This window comes from Rhinatrema bivittatum, chromosome 2 (assembly GCF_901001135.1).
Source record: "Rhinatrema bivittatum chromosome 2, aRhiBiv1.1, whole genome shotgun sequence".
In the NCBI taxonomy this organism is placed as follows: Eukaryota; Metazoa; Chordata; class Amphibia; order Gymnophiona; family Rhinatrematidae; genus Rhinatrema; species Rhinatrema bivittatum.
In genome coordinates this window covers 812,779,682-812,795,978 of record NC_042616.1, presented here as the reverse complement: position 1 = coordinate 812,795,978, position 16,297 = coordinate 812,779,682, and positions in this window count along the sequence as shown.

Here is a 16,297-nt window from a genome sequence, read left to right as displayed (position 1 = left end):
CTGCTTTGACATTGAGTAATACTGCCGGACTATAGGTGGCACCATCCTATATAAGGCGGAGTTTTGTTAACTGCTCTGTCTCCTTCTGCGGAGGGGGGGGGCAAAACCCCGGAGTCTGGACTGATCCGTGGTACTACAGGAACGAAAATTATCAGGTAAGAAACTAATTTTCCTTTTAAGGTTACATAAGACACATAACTTATGGATCCAGAGCATTCAACTAACTTGATTTAATTGGTAAAAGTTAAACTGGTGTTAAGCTGAAACCCAAGACTGGTTCACGCAAGAAAACACTTGTAAAACAGTATTTTCAATTTGAATCGATTGACTAGGACAACTAGAAATGCTATGGTGTAGAACTAGAATTTCATACTTTGAAATGTTTTTAAGGCCAGTTTATTATGTATTAGCCATTGATGTACAATAGATACACAGCAGGAAACCAGTTAGGAGGTATCATTCCCAGAGGAGGCCATCTCAGTGTGAAATTGTATGTCATCGGCATACGGTTGAGCTCATAAGTTTACATACCCCTGGCAGAATTTGTAAGATGCATAGCATTTTAAGAAAATCACACAAGAAAAAGTCTGTTATTTTTAATATGTTTCAAATTAAACTATTGTATGCATCACCAAATAGCATAATCATTAAACAAACCATAGCAATAAAGGACATAATAAAATGGTCCTTTTCAAAAGTTTACATACCCTTAGTTCTTAAAATCTGCATTGCTCCCTTTTGTATCAGTGATGGCTTGCAGTCTTTTGTGATAGTTGTGAATGAGGCTCTTTATTTTGTCAAGTGGTAAAGTTGCCCAATCCTCTTGGCAAAAAGCCTTCAGATCCTATAAATTCTTTGGTTGTCTTAACATGAACTGTATGTTTGAGTTCTCCCCAAAGTGGTTCAACAATGTTGAGATCAGGAGACTGTGATGGCTACTCCAGAACCTTCACTTTCTTCTGCTGCAACCGCTGAAGGGTCAATTTGGCCTTATGTTTCAGATCATTGTCATGTTGGAAAGTCCAAGTGTGCCCCATGCGCAGCTTCCTGGCTGATGAATGCAAATTCCCAGTATGCACTTAGATCAGCCCAGACTCCTGGGTTTTGCCTCCCCTCCAGCAGATGGAGACAGAGACACTGCCACTTAACACGAGGTGCCACCTGCAGTCCCTCAGTATTTCTTTGTCTCTAGCAGATGATGGAGGTGCAAGGCCTGCAGTCTTAGACTTAAAAAAAAAAAAAAATTGAAGGAGAGGTCTCTGCAGTTTGTCCTGGCCTCCTAGGGGATAGTTAGGTCCTGGCGGGACTATCGCCTCTGGTATTCGAGGCAGACAAGCATGGGGTTGGGGACCCTTTCTTAGCTCATTTCTGTTGACTGCTGATCAGGGCTGACAGCCGGAGGTCCCGGTTCACTTGCCCTGTGGAGGATTCACAGAGCCTGCTGCCATTTGTCAGGGAAGTAAAGCTTTCCTTTTTTCTCTTTTAAAAAACCAAAAAACACAAAGACCAACAGGGTCATTGTTTTTTGTTAGGGCTGGTACGCAGGGTGGTGGTGCCACCCACTCGTGGTCACGGCTCCGTTGCTTTGGTTTTTGGCGGCTCTGCTCTCTCCTCCCTTCTCGGCATTGTTACTGCCCTCGGTCTGCTGCTTCTACTTCCTCTGGCCTGCCCGATGCTTGCCCGTCTCCACATGGCCTGTTCGGCGTGTGGAGCCACACATGCGTGGCTCTTGCACAGTAGTCTCTGTTCCTGATGCCCCCGGGGGGGGGGACCTTTGGGGAACGCTGCAGAGCAAAAATCCTCTTGTCGCCGGGAGCCTGGGAGGCTCTCTCTGGCGCAGCAGCCCTCGGCAGATCCTTTCTCCCTCAGCGCGGCAGGGTGTTGAGTGAAAAAGAATTTTCTCCGATTAGTTGTGTCTGAAATCTTTCTTGGTCTGGCTTTGTAGTAACCGAACCCATAATCTTCCACTTTCCTGATTAGAGTTTGAACAGTACTGGTTGGCATTTTCAAATCTTTAGCTATCTTTTTATATCCTTTTCCTGATTTATAAAGTTGAACTGTTTTTGCCGGCCGATCCTTTGACAGTTCTTTTGCTTTCCCCATGCTTTAGTAACCATATAAGTCAGTGGAGCCCTGGATAAAATGCATAAGGGTTTCTCAAGAGCCCATTGCTCTAACCACTAGGCTACTCCTCCACTCAGTATCAATACTGATCCCTATAATACTTTGTTTAACACGGTTTTGTCTTCAGAGTAGGTTCCATTTATCAATACACGCAGTATCCATGCCTCCACCTTGGCACTCACTCCCAAGTTTCTCATTTTATTCACAAGCCGCCTATGGTGGGACCCTATCAGAAGCTTTGCTGAAATCAAAGTAGATCACATCAAGTATTCTGCCTCAATCCAACTCTCTAGTCACCAAATCAAACAAATACATCAGATTTGTCTGACAGGACTTCCCCTGGTAAATCCATGGTACCTCAGATTCAGCATCCCACCTGATTGTAGATAGTTCACTATCCTTTCTTTCAGCAGCATCTCCATTAATTTTCCCATCATTGAGGTGAGGCTAACCAACTTTAATTTCAAGCCTCCTCTCTACTACTACTCTAGTGAAGTGGAACCACTATCGCTCTTCTCCTGGGAGATACTTCATCTGGCCCCATGGCCTTGTCCACTTTGTTTGCCTAGCCATTCTCATACATTCTCTTTTGTAAATTGAGTTTTGTCTACCCCATGTTCATCTATGGACTTGGCTACCAGCAATGGTCCTTCTCCAGGGTCGTCTTTCGTGCATACTGAACTGAGTATTTTTTAATATTTCTGCCATTTTTGTTTCTCTCCATACATTGTTCCTCATCACTTTTCAATTTCACTGTACTACTTCTGGCCTCCCTTTGTTCTCTGATATGTATTTATTTGTTTATTTATTTAAAGACATGTATGAATTATTCTTTCCAACTAAGAATCGCTCAAAGCGAGGTACAATCAATATAATATTGTAAATCGCTTAGACCATTTTGTGTAAGATTAATACATTTTAGTAAATGAAATGAAATAAAATACACAAAAGCTAAAATAAAAACAAAACATATCAGAACATTTGCACATATAATAAAAATGTTGTGTGTCTGCTGTGTACCTCGCCTAACAACCTAGCTGAACCCCTTCAATATACTTTTATTGCTACTGCTCAATCTGTTATAGCCCTTGCTTACACTTTAATTACTGCTGTTGCTCATCAGCCACATTTTCAGCCTTCTTCGAAATTTCAAAGGATCTCGTTCTTTGCAGCCCCCCAGGAAGCTCATTCCATAACTTCAGAATTGCTGTAGTAAAAGGTCTTTTTTGTAACCAGATTTTTCTAAAAGCATATAATTGTGGTAACTGCAGCTATGATTTTTGATTTGATCTTTGTTCCCTCCCACTGATACACCACTGAATTTGGCCTTTTAATTCCTGTGGTCCCAAGCCAGGTAATGTTTTAAAAGCCAGCAAAAGTTTTTTAAAAACAGATCTGAAAATTCTATCTAAAAAATGTTTTGTCACCTCACTTTACCTCTTTGGCAATCCTTTTTTCCACTTGACCTTTTGCGTTCCTGATTTCTCTCTTTCTCTCCCTCAGTTTCACCAGGTAGTCTTCCCTCTGTTAATCTTTTTTGGATTCTTAATTCTTCTTGAATGCTGTTATTTTTGCCTTTATTTTTTCAGCCACCTCCTTTGAGAAGTAGATTGGTTTCTTTTTCCTCTTACCTTTGTTTATGTTGGTGTTTGAGGTAGTTGTGGGTGGATCCTTGGGCCGGTAGCACAAGACCACGCCCCCGGGGGAAGATCCCGAGAGGGAACACTGGTCAGGCTCAGAGTATGGAGACAGACACACACTAGTTCTTTTATTAAACAGTATATTGAACCACCAGAGGTGGCAGTAGTGAGCTGGAGTGCCTGGCTGGGCTGTAGTCCCTCAGATACTGGAACAGCGATCCTGGATTACTGAGCTGTAGAGAAACTAAATATAGTGAGCAGGCAGGGTATGCAGAGTTCAGGAACAGAACCTTGATGGTAACACTCACACAGTAATCTCTTGGAAGCAGCCCAGGAGCTGGAATGGAGTAGGCCCTCGAGGAGCGAGTTCCTGGTTCCAGGGAAAGCTCTGAGAGAGAGAAGGTAACTCACTGATGTTGTAGGCAGCGATGACTTCCTGGCGGAAGTGGTACTCAGTAGCAAGTCCAGGAACGAGGGCCCTCGAGCGAGTACCAGTTCCAAACTGCAATCTGAAAAGCAAAGAGAAAGCGAGGCCCCCGAGGATCGGGTACCCCTGGTAAGTCCGAGGAGGCAGAGTAGCTGAGGTAGTGTAACCCTTTGCTAACTAGATACGTTAGCAATTTCAGAGACCTTAAATATCCGGTGAGGATGACATCACCTCAGGGGGACGCCCCTGAGGTTCGGGCCACTGCCACTGCCGCACGCGCGCCCTTAGGCTCAGGGGAAACATGGCGGTGTGCAGTGTCTAGCCGGTCCGGGGACACCGGAGGACGACAGCATGAGGATGCCGCGGTAGCCAAACTTCCAACAGGCAAAGAGGGAGTCGCCAAAGCGGTAAGGTGGGCTTAGTGGAGAAGTCGGGCAGCAACAGTCGCAACAGTTTACTTTTCTAACATATAGATTTGTTGCCTTTGTAATGGCTCCTTTTAATTTGTCCCACTGTTGTTCCACCTCACCTTTATCTCCCAGTCTTCTAGTTCTTCCTCCAGTCATATCCCCATTTGGACAAAGTCTGTATTTTTGAAATTCAAAACTCGGGTCTTTGTGTGACTTCTTTCTAGCTTATTTGAAATATTAAACCATACCACCTGATGATCACTGGTGCTCAGGTGGGCACCTACCTGGACATTAAAGACATTATCTCCATTTGTGAGCACTAGATCGAGTATCACATTCTCCCTTGTGAGGGCTCCATTACCATTTGTTTAAGCAGAACCCCTTGAAGGGCATTCACTATCTCTCTACTTCTTGCAGGTTCCGCAGAAGGTATATTCCAATCCACATCCGGCAGATTAAAATCTCCAATGAGCAATGTCTCTCCCACCTTTTGGATGTCTTCAACCAGATCTCTGACAGTTTGTCTGTTTGAGCTACCAATGTAAATGGAAGCACCATCCTCTTTTTTTTTTTTTTTAAGGTAGCCCATAATGCTGCTTTCCTACCATACATCCCTTGCATTTTAGTTATTTGGATATTGTTTTTAACATTAAAGAGCTACTCCTTCCCCTTCTCTGTCCTCTCTGTCCTTATCGAGTTGTAGTCTGGGATGGCTGTATCCCAATCATGAGACTCTGTGAACCAAGTCTCTGTAACAGCCACTGTGTCCAAGTCCGCTTCCACTATTAAAGCCTGCAGGTCCAGAATTTTATTGCCTAGACTCCCCCCCCCCCCCCCCCCCCCCCAGAGGAAAAGGGGAGAGGGGAAGAGATAAGAACATAAGAAATTGCAATGCTGGGTCAGACCAAGGGTCCATCAAACCCAGCATCCTGTTTCCAACAGCGGCCAAACCAGGCCACAAGAACCTGGCAATTACCCAAACACTAAGAAGATCTCATGCTACTGATGCAATTAATAGCAGTGGCTATTAGCGAAGTAAACTTGATCCACTAACTGTACAAACCACATCCTCTGGCAACAAATTCCAGAGCTTAATTTTGCATTGAGTGAAAAAGAATTTTCTCCAATTAGTCTTAAATGTGCTACTTGCTAACTTCATGGAATGCCCCTGGCCCTTCTATTATCTGAAAGTGTAAGTAACCGATTCACATCTACTCGTTCAAGACCTCTCATGATCTTAAAGACCTCTATCATATCCCCCCTCAGCTGTCTCTTCTCCAAGCTGAACAGCCCTAACCTCTTCAGCCTTTCTTCACTGGGGAGCTGTTCCATTCCCTTTATCATTCTAGTTGTCCTTCTCTTTACCTTCTCCATCGCAACTATATCTTTTTTGAGATGCGGCGACCAGAATTGTACACAGTATTCAAGGTGTGGTCTCACCATGGAGTGATACAGAGGCATTATGACATTTTCCGTTTTATTAACCATTCCCTTCCTAATAATTCCTAACATTCTGTTTGCTTTTTTGAGTGCTGCAGCACACTGAGCCAACTATTTCAAAGTATTATCCACTACGATGCCTAGATCTTTTTCCTGGGTGGTAGCTCCTTATATGGAACCTAACATCGTGTAACTACAGCAAGGGTTATTTTTCACTATTTGCAACACCTTGCACTTGTCCACATTACATTTCATCTGCCACCTGGATGCCCAATTTTCCAGTCTTGCAAGGTCCTCCTGTAATGTATCACAATCCGCTTGTGAATTAACTACTCTGAATAATTTTGTATCATCTGCAAATTTGATAACCTCGCTTGTCTTATTCCTTTCCAGATCATTTATAAATATAATGCAAAGCACAGGTCCAAGTACAGATCCCTGAGGTACTCCACAGTTTACCCTTTTCCACTGAGAAAATTGACCATTTAATCTTACTCTCTGTTTCCTCTCTTTTAACCACTTTGCAATCCACGAAAGAACATTGCCTCCTATCCCATGACTTTTTAGTTTTCTTAGAAGCCTCTCATGAGGGACGTTGTCAAACGCCTTCTGAAAATCCAAATACACTACATCTACTGGTTCACCTTTATCCACATGTTTATTAACCCCTTCAAAAAAATGAAGCAGATTTGTTAGGCAAGTCTTCCCTTGGGTAAATCCATGTTAACTGTGTTCCATTAAACCATGTCTTTCTATTTGTTCTATGACTTTGATCTTTAGAATAGTTTCCACTATTTTTCCCGGCACTGAAGTCAGGCTCATTGGTCTACAGTTATCTGGAACACCCCTGGAGCCCTTTTTAAATATTGGGGTTACATTGGCCACTCTCCAGTCCTCAGGAACAATGGATGATTTTATTGATAGGTTACAAATTTTAACTAATAGATCAGAAATTTCATTTTTGAATTCCTCGGATGCATACCATCCATCCGGTCCAGGTGATTTGCTACTCTTTAGTTTGTCAATCTGCAGCAAAGACCCTTTACCCACTAAATGACTATGCATGAGCTTATGCATATTTATCAGCTGGAAAGTATAAGACAGGAGCAAATAAGGAAATAAATGGAGCAGACCCAAAGCAGCCATAGTACCCCCTGCTATTGAGGAGGGAGAGTACTAGGTGTGGCCATGAGACTGGAGGCAGGAAATGCCCTGCCTGGAATCTGACAGTGGAGCGGAGTCTGAGACTGCAAGGAGCAGAGAAAAGTCTGGCAGCTTTGCCAGTACCAGACCTGGAAGCAAGCCGCCTCCCCAGATTGTTCTCCAGGCCGCTAGCCAGAGCCTGCTTCAGAGGTAAACAGGGAACTCGCCTAAAGTTGGGACCAGGGGTAGTAAGTTAGCCATAAGCATTAATATATTATTTATTTTATTTATTTATTTATTTGCTTTTATATACCGACATTCGATCGAGATATCACATCGGTTTACAGATAACTGAACAAATTAGGCAAGTTAAGGTTTATGGCATATTTTAAACAACCCATGGTACAGAACTTTCTTTAGGATAAACTGGTGCTTAGTAGCAAGGTTATTAGAGCCATGTGTCATTGTTATCTTCTAAATGCTAATCCTACACAATCTGATAAATAAAAGTCTAATTCTGGGGATAAAACGTCATTTCCTAAACTTAGGATCATGAAGTGAGGTAGGAGGGGAACTGGAAGGGCCCTATAGCAGACAGGTTCCTGAATCCTTAAAATTTACCTACAGAAGTGGAGGTTCCACCGAGATAAGATAGGCCACACCCATCTGCAGAGATATCATCAGATGCACAGTTAGATTTAATAGAATTAGAAGATGACGCATTAGTGAAGATTATGCAGGTTTACACCAAGAAAGATGATATGCAATATCAAGTCTCTAGGGTACGTGAGAATTTAAAAGACACACACCTACAATTAGGAAATGTCATCAATTTTTATCTGATGACTGAGATTTTTGGTTAGTAAATCTAAATTAACCCTTGCTAGCTGACTATGCTACTATTTTGTACTTAAGAGAGCCTAGGACGCTGTCTGCTCCATTCCCTGGGGCTTCCTCTGGAACCATCACTACTTCCACTGTGAGTACTTCGCTCTGCGGACCACTACTGTATCATCTCTACTGAGAAACCCTCATCGGTGTACCCCGCTCTGCGGACCATTGCCGTATCATCTGTACAGAGGAATCCTCTCTCTTGGGTATACCCCACTCCACAGACCCTGTGGCACCTCTGTGTCTGTGTGGCTTTCTTGCTACATGGATAGAAACGATGAACAAACTGGCAGATGAAATCAACCCAATAAAACACACCCTCATCAAAGAACTTAAACAAACAAACCCATGGTACAACCAAAAAATAAAAGAAATCAAGCAAAATTTGAGAAAAAAAGAAAAAGACTGGAAAAAACACAGAACTAATGATAACCTAACTAGATATAGAAAACACCTAGCATACTACAAAAAAACAATCCTTGAGACAAAAAAACAATACTATAGAACAAAAATTGAAAAATTTGCAAATAATCCTAGAACATTATTCACCATAGTAAAAAACCTTACCAATGACACAACAGAAGCTCCCACTGAGTTACCTGAAAACAAATGCAATGAAATAGCTCATTACTTCAATGACAAAATTAGAAACCTCAAAAACAAAATTTCAAACACAACAAAACAAGAAATCAAAATGCACATAAGAGACAGTACACATTGGTCCACATTTGAGGAAATAACAGAACCTGAAGTTGAAACCATGATAAAAAAGATAAACCCAGCCCCACACATAATTGACACCATACCAACAAATGACATAAAGAAACTAGCCAACATAGTCGCCCCCACATTAACAAAAATCATAAACCTCTCCTTAGAGGAAGGATACCTTCCAGATAAACTAAAAGGAGCAATAATTAAACCAGTAATAAAGAAAAAGAACAGTGACCCACTTACACTGAGTAACTACAGACTAGTCTCAAATCTGCCACTAATAGCAAAATTAATAGAAAAAGTAGTCCAGAAACAACTAGCTGAACACCTTGACAACAATAATATACTCTACCCTTCATAGCATGGATTTCGCAAACATTACAGCACAGAAACCTTACTACTCTCATTGACTGATAGCATAATGAGAGGCTTTGACAGTGGGAAACATTACATCCTCCTAATGCTCGACCTATCCTCTGCCTTTGACACAGTAAATCATGACATACTGCTAAATAGGCTCGATGAAATTGGATTAAAGGAAAAAACTAAAGCCTGGTTCAGATCATACCTAAGCAACAGATATTATCAAGTTCAAATAAAAAACACATTGTCAGAGAAAATAAATCTAGTAACTGGCGTACCACAGGGATCAGCACTCTCAGCTACACTCTTTAATATCTACCTACTTCCTCTGTGCCACCTCCTAGCTGGACTGGGTATCATACACTACATATACGCTGATGATATTCAGATTTTACTACCAATTGAAGACTCACTGGAAAAAACACTAAATCTAGCAATCATGTACCTTGACATTATTAAACAGCTACTAAACCAAATGGAACTAGTCATCAACATCGAGAAAACTGAATTCCTCCATCTTGAACGAAAAAACATGACAGTCATCCAATCCCCGATCCTACTAAAAAATAATCAGAAAATTGGAATAGCCGAGAAAGTACGGAACCTCGGTGTAATAATAGACACAGAACTCAGCCTCAAACAACACATATCATTAAAAGTCAAAGAAGGATATGCCAAGCTAATGGTCCTCAGGAAACTTAAACCGTTACTAAATCAAACTAACTTCCGAACTGTCCTACAAGCTTTAATATTTGCAAGCACTGACTACTGCAATGCCTTACTATTAGGATTACCATACACAACATTAAGACCACTCCAAATACTCCAAAACTCAGCCGCAAGAGTATTGACAGGAAAAAGAAAGAGATCATATAACTGAAACACTAGCTGAACTACACTGGCTACCAATTGAATACAGGATAAAATATAAAACCCTTTGCATTATACATAAACTAATCAATGACGAAAAAGCAGAATGGCTAAACACAGCACTCCGCGTCCACGTCCCTAACAGAAACCTGAGATCCGCCAACAAAGCCCTCCTAACCATCCCCTCAGTAAAAACTGCAAAACTAACTCAAGTCAGAGAAAGAGCACTATCATTGGCTGGACCGTTACTATGGAACACCATGCCCTTAGAGATAAGACTACAGAGAGATTTCAAGACTTTCAAAAAGAGCTTAAAGACATGGCTCTTTAGAGAAGCCTTTCCACAAAGAGAGCAAGAGAGAAAAAAAACGCTGAAAGCTGTACACATAAAATCTTCATACAGCACTAGTACATTATATGTATGTATGTCATGGTCTGTCTATTGCACCTTTTAAAATTAAATGTATATTTTAACAGTCTTTATCTTAGTCACAGGTCAGATTAATCATCACTAAACTCTTAGCCATTACTATGAAACGATGTCACCGAGATCATCAGGCACCTCCATTACTAATAATAGGAACAGTTGCATATACAATGCTATATGTGCCTATATGTGAACCGTTGTGATGGTACTCTACTAAACGACGGTATAGAAAAGATTTTAAATAAAATAAATAAATAAATACACTCCCCGCTCCGTGGGCAGTGTCTCTCTGCGCTCTCTCCAGTACCTGCTGTTCTGCACACCCAGCAGCTGAGACCTCACCTCCTGACGGTGAGGCTCTCGGGGCTCCTCCCTGTGGGTGGTACCATCTCTCACCTTGGCCCAGGGCCCACAAACCACAAATCCTAACAGCTGGATTCCCACAGTTATGCATATTTCTACACAAAAGGGAATGATATTTATCTTTTCAAATAGTACTAGGACTAAGGGAATTTCCATGAAATGAACTGGTAGCAGATTTAAAAACAAATGTAAGAAAATATTTTATCCCAGGACAAGCAGGATGCTAGTCCTCACATATGGGTGACGTAATTGATGGAGCCCTATCGCGGGAAAAACTTCTGTCAAAGTTTCTGGACACTGAGTGACTGGCACTGTGAGGCCACTGAGCATGCCCAGCATGCCATGATATTCTCTGCCACAGGGTTCTCACTATAATCTTTGTTTTTCCACGCTGCCATCAGCATCACGGTTATCGGAGCCCTCTGAGACTTACTCTCAGCTTCTGACTAAAAAAGTCATTTTTTTTTTCAAAATCTCTCCCTCACGGGATCTCACTCATATCTCTTCTTCACCGGCTGGTGAGGTAATTCAGCATTTATTTTTCAAAAACGCTAAATCAAAATTTCTCATTCGTCGACGGCCGTTGATATCACCATGGCGTCGGGGTTCAAAAAATGCCTGACCTGTAATCGTACAATGTCGATCACAGACCCGCATTTAGAATGCGTCTTCTGTTTGGGTGAAAAGCACGACATTTCCTCCTGTCAGCAATGCCAGGAGATGACACCAAAAGGACGAAAATTACGACAAGAAAAGATAGAACAACTCTTTCGTCTTTAATTCCTTCACCATCGACTTCATCGAAATCATCACCGGTAGGAGCTACCAAGAAAATTTTGCTAAAAAAGCGCCGACCGGACGGTTCGGGAGACCAACCCTTGCCAACACCGTCGACTGTATCGATACGTTCGGCTACAGAGGTAAGGCCTAGACATAAACATCGCCATCGGCATGCCTCGACATCACCGACCGTACCTTCCCAGGAGGAACCAAGCGAAAAACGGCCTAAAAGCAAGGATACCTCGCTGTCGCCTAGGCCTCCCTTGGTAGAACCGGCTCCACCGCAGGTAATAATATCGCCTACTCCACCAGTGTCGAGCGTTACCCCAGTACCACAGGACTTGACATTATTCATCAAAGAAGCGTTACTGCAGGCCATAAAGGAACACCTACCGGTGACTACACCGATGCCAGCGATACCGGTGACATCTTCCTTACCTCTGACATCACCGATGCCGGTACACCCGGTACCGATGACCGATTTAGTTCCGGCGACGGCGCCAATGCCAGGTACCTTCCCGATGCTGCGGGAATCCCCGATGCCATGGACATCAGGTACTCCTACTCCATCGATACCGATATCGATGCCTCCTCTCTTTTCAGAGATGACATCGATACTAACTACATCCTCGGTTCAAATATCAGGGCCTATTGTCACTTCTGCACCATCGCACAAAAAAACTGGAACATCGACGATGCCATCGAAGCACTCATCGAAATCTTCGATACCATCGATGCCCCACACTTCGACGATGCCGCTTCCTCCTGAGCCTTCAGTATCATCTGAAGCAGCATTGTACTCTATTATACAGAAGAAATACCAGGATTTATTGGACTCTTTACCCTCAAATCCTCAAGAAGAGGATTCTTCTCCTCAGGATCCCCTACCCTCTGGAGGAGGAATTAAACCCTCTGGTTTAATTCCTCCTCCAAAACCTGTGCTGAAACCTCAACACACTCCAGATTATGACACATGGAGTGATACTGCATCAGACACTTCTTCTGAAACTTTTATGTCTGATCCTTCACCACCACACCCTAGGAAGCAATCCCCTCCAGAGGATCTTACCTTTTCTACCTTTGTGCAAGACATGGCTGACTCGATACCTTTTAAATTGGAGTCAGAGCAGGATCTCCGCCACCAAACTCTAGAGGTCTTACAATTTGTTGACCCTCCTAAACAAGTAATGGCAATACCTATACATGATGTCCTCCTACAATTACAACACCGACTTTGGGAACATCCTTGCTCTGTTCCCTCAGTAAACAAAGGATGGACACCACATACTTGGTACAAGCCACGCCTGGCTATCAAAAATCACAGCTACCCCATAACTCAGTAGTTGTGGAATCGGCACAGAAAAAGGCTAAGAGGAGAAGAGATCACTCATCCAATCCTCCTGGAAAGGACAACAGGTTCTTAGATTTCCTAGGCCGCAAGGTATTTCAGGGTGCAATGCTCAATTCTAGGATTTCATCCTATCAATTGTATATCACCCAATACCAGAGAAACCTTTGGAAGCAAATGGAGGAATTTATTCCATCTCTTCCACAAGAATATCGAGAACCTGCACAAAACATCATAAATAAAGCTTTTGAAGCTGGTAAACACGAAGTAAGAGCTGCATACGATGCTTTCGAGACAGCTTCAAGGGTGGCAGCCTCAGGTATTAGTGCCAGAAGGTGGGCCTGGCTTAAGGCCTCAGAACTTAGGCCAGAGGTCCAAGATAAATTGGTGGACCTCCCCTGTACAGGGGACAATTTATTTGGTACAAAAGTACAAGAAGCAGTGTCTCAGTTGAAGGAACATAATGAGACCTTACGACAACTTTCCGCCCTTCCACAGGACCCCACTACCCATGCCACCTGTAGACCTCAAAGGAGAGACGTGAGACGACCCTATTATAATCAAAAACGATATTATCCTCCTGCGTCTAGGCCCAGGCAATCCAGAACACAGCAAAGACAATCACATCACAAAGACCAGCTAGGCCCCAACCTGCTCCTCAGGCAGGACCTGCGGCGGGCTTTTGAAAATTCATCCAGGGAACTCAGCCACTCCATAAACCCTCGGCCAAATCTCCCAGTAGGAGGCAGATTATCCAAATTTTATCACAACTGGGTTACAATAACAACAGATCAATGGGTTCTGTCAATATCTCGAGGATACCAACTCAACTTTCTCTCAATTCCCACAGAATTTCCACCAACTCAGGTTCATCTCAACAAGCATCACATGCTTCAACTACAAGTAGAATTGTCCACCCTCCTGAAATCCAGGGCTGTAGAACCGGTGCCCCGTCTCAGCAGGGCAGAGGATTCTATTCCTGGTATTTCCTCATTCCAAAGAAAACTGGGGGCCTACGTCCCATCCTTGATCTCAGAAATCTCAACAAATTTCTCAAGAAAGAGAAGTTCAGGATGGTTTCTCTAGGCACCATGCTTCCACTTCTTCAAACAGGAGATTGGCTTTGTTCTCTGGATCTTCAAGACGCTTACACTCACATTCCAATATTCTCTCCTCATTGCAAGTACCTGCGCTTCATGGTGGGTCAGCAGCATGTCTGGCAGTAATAGCAGCACACTTGCACAAACAAAGTGTCCATGTGTTTCCATATCTAGACGACTGGCTCATCAGAAGTCAGTCTCTACAAGGAGCTCTAACCTCTCTGAATCAATTACTGTTCTACATTCGATGGGTTTTCTCATCAATTATCAAAAATCCCATCTTACTCCATCTCATCTCCTTCAATTCATAGGAGCAGAATTGAACATAAGAACATAAGAAAATGCCATTCTGGGTCAGACCAAGGGTCCATCAAGCCCAGCATCCTGTTTCCAACAGTGGCCAATCCAGGCCACAAGAACCTGGCAAGTACCCAAAAACTAAGTCTATTCCATGTAACCATTGCTAATGGCAGTGGCTATTCTCTAAGTGAACTTAATAGCAGGTAATGGACTTCTCCTCCAAGAACTTATCCAATCCTTTTTTAAACACAGCTATACTAACTGCACGAACCACATTCTCTGGCAACAAATTCCAGAGTTTAATTGTGCGTTGAGTAAAAAAGAACTTTCTCCGATTAGTTTTAAATGTGCCCCATGCTAACTTCATGGAGTGCCCCCTAGTCTTTCTACTATCCGAAAGAGTAAATAACCGATTCACATCTACCCGTTTTAGACCTCTCATGATTTTAAACACCTCTATCATATCCCCCCTCAGTCGTCTCTTCTCCAAGCTGAAAAGTCCTAACCTCTTTAGTCTTTCCTCATAGTGGAGTTGTTCCATTCCCTTTCTCATTTTGGTAGCCCTTCTCTGTACCTTCTCCATCGCAATTATATCTTTTTTGAGATGCGGCGACCAGAATTGTACACAGTATTCAAGGTGCGGTCTCACCATGGAGCGATACAGAGGCATTATGACATTTTCCGTTTTAGTCATCATTCCTTTTCTAATAATTCCCAACATTCTGTTTGCTTTTTTGACTGCCGCAGCACACTGCACCGACGATTTCAATGTGTTATCCACTATGACACCTAGATCTCTTTCTTGGGTTGTAGCACCTAATATGGAACCCAACATTGTGTAATTATAGCATGGGTTATTTTTCCCTATATGCATCACCTTGCACTTATCCACATTAAATTTCATCTGCCATTTGGATGCCCAATTTTCCAGTCTCACAAGGTCTTCCTGCAATTTATCACAATCTGCTTGTGATTTAACTACTCTGAACAATTTTGTGTCATCTGCAAATTTGATTATCTCACTCATCGTATTTCTTTCCAGATCATTTATAAATATATTGAACAGTAAGGGTCCCAATACAGATCCCTGAGGCACTCCACTGACCACTCCCTTCCACTGAGAAAATTGCCCATTTAATCCTACTCTCTGTTTCCTGTCTTTTAGCCAGTTTGCAATCCACGAAAGGACATCGCCACCTATCCCATGACTTTTTACTTTTCCTAGAAGCCTCTCATGAGGAACTTTGTCAAACGCCTTCTGAAAATCCAAGTATACTATATCTACCGGTTCACCTTTATCCACATGTTTATTAACTCCTTCAAAAAAGTGAAGCAGATTTGTGAGGCAAGACTTGCCCTGGGTAAAGCCATGCTGACTTTGTTCCATTAAACCATGTCTTTCTATATGTTCTGTGATTTTGATGTTTAGAACACTTTCCACTATTTTTCCTGGCACTGAAGTCAGGCTAACTGGTCTGTAGTTTCCCGGATCGCCCCTGGAGCCCTTTTTAAATATTGGGGTTACATTTGCTATCCTCCAGTCTTCAGGTACAATGGATGATTTTAATGATAAGTTACAAATTTTTACTAATAGGTCTGAAATTTCATTTTTTAGTTCCTTCAGAACTCTGGGGTGTATACCATCCGGTCCAGGTGATTTACTACTCTTCAGTTTGTCAATCAGGCCTACCACATCTTCTAGGTTTACCGTGATTTGATTCAGTCCATCTGAATCATTACCCATGAAAACCTTCTCCATTACGGGTACCTCCCCAACATCCTCTTCAGTAAACACCGAAGCAAAGAAATCATTTAATCTTTCCGCGATGGCCTTATCTTCTCTAAGTGCCCCTTTAACCCCTCGATCATCTAACGGTCCAACTGACTCCCTCACAGGCTTTCTGCTTCGGATATATTTAAAAAAGTTTTTACTGTGAGTTTTTGCCTCTACAGCCAA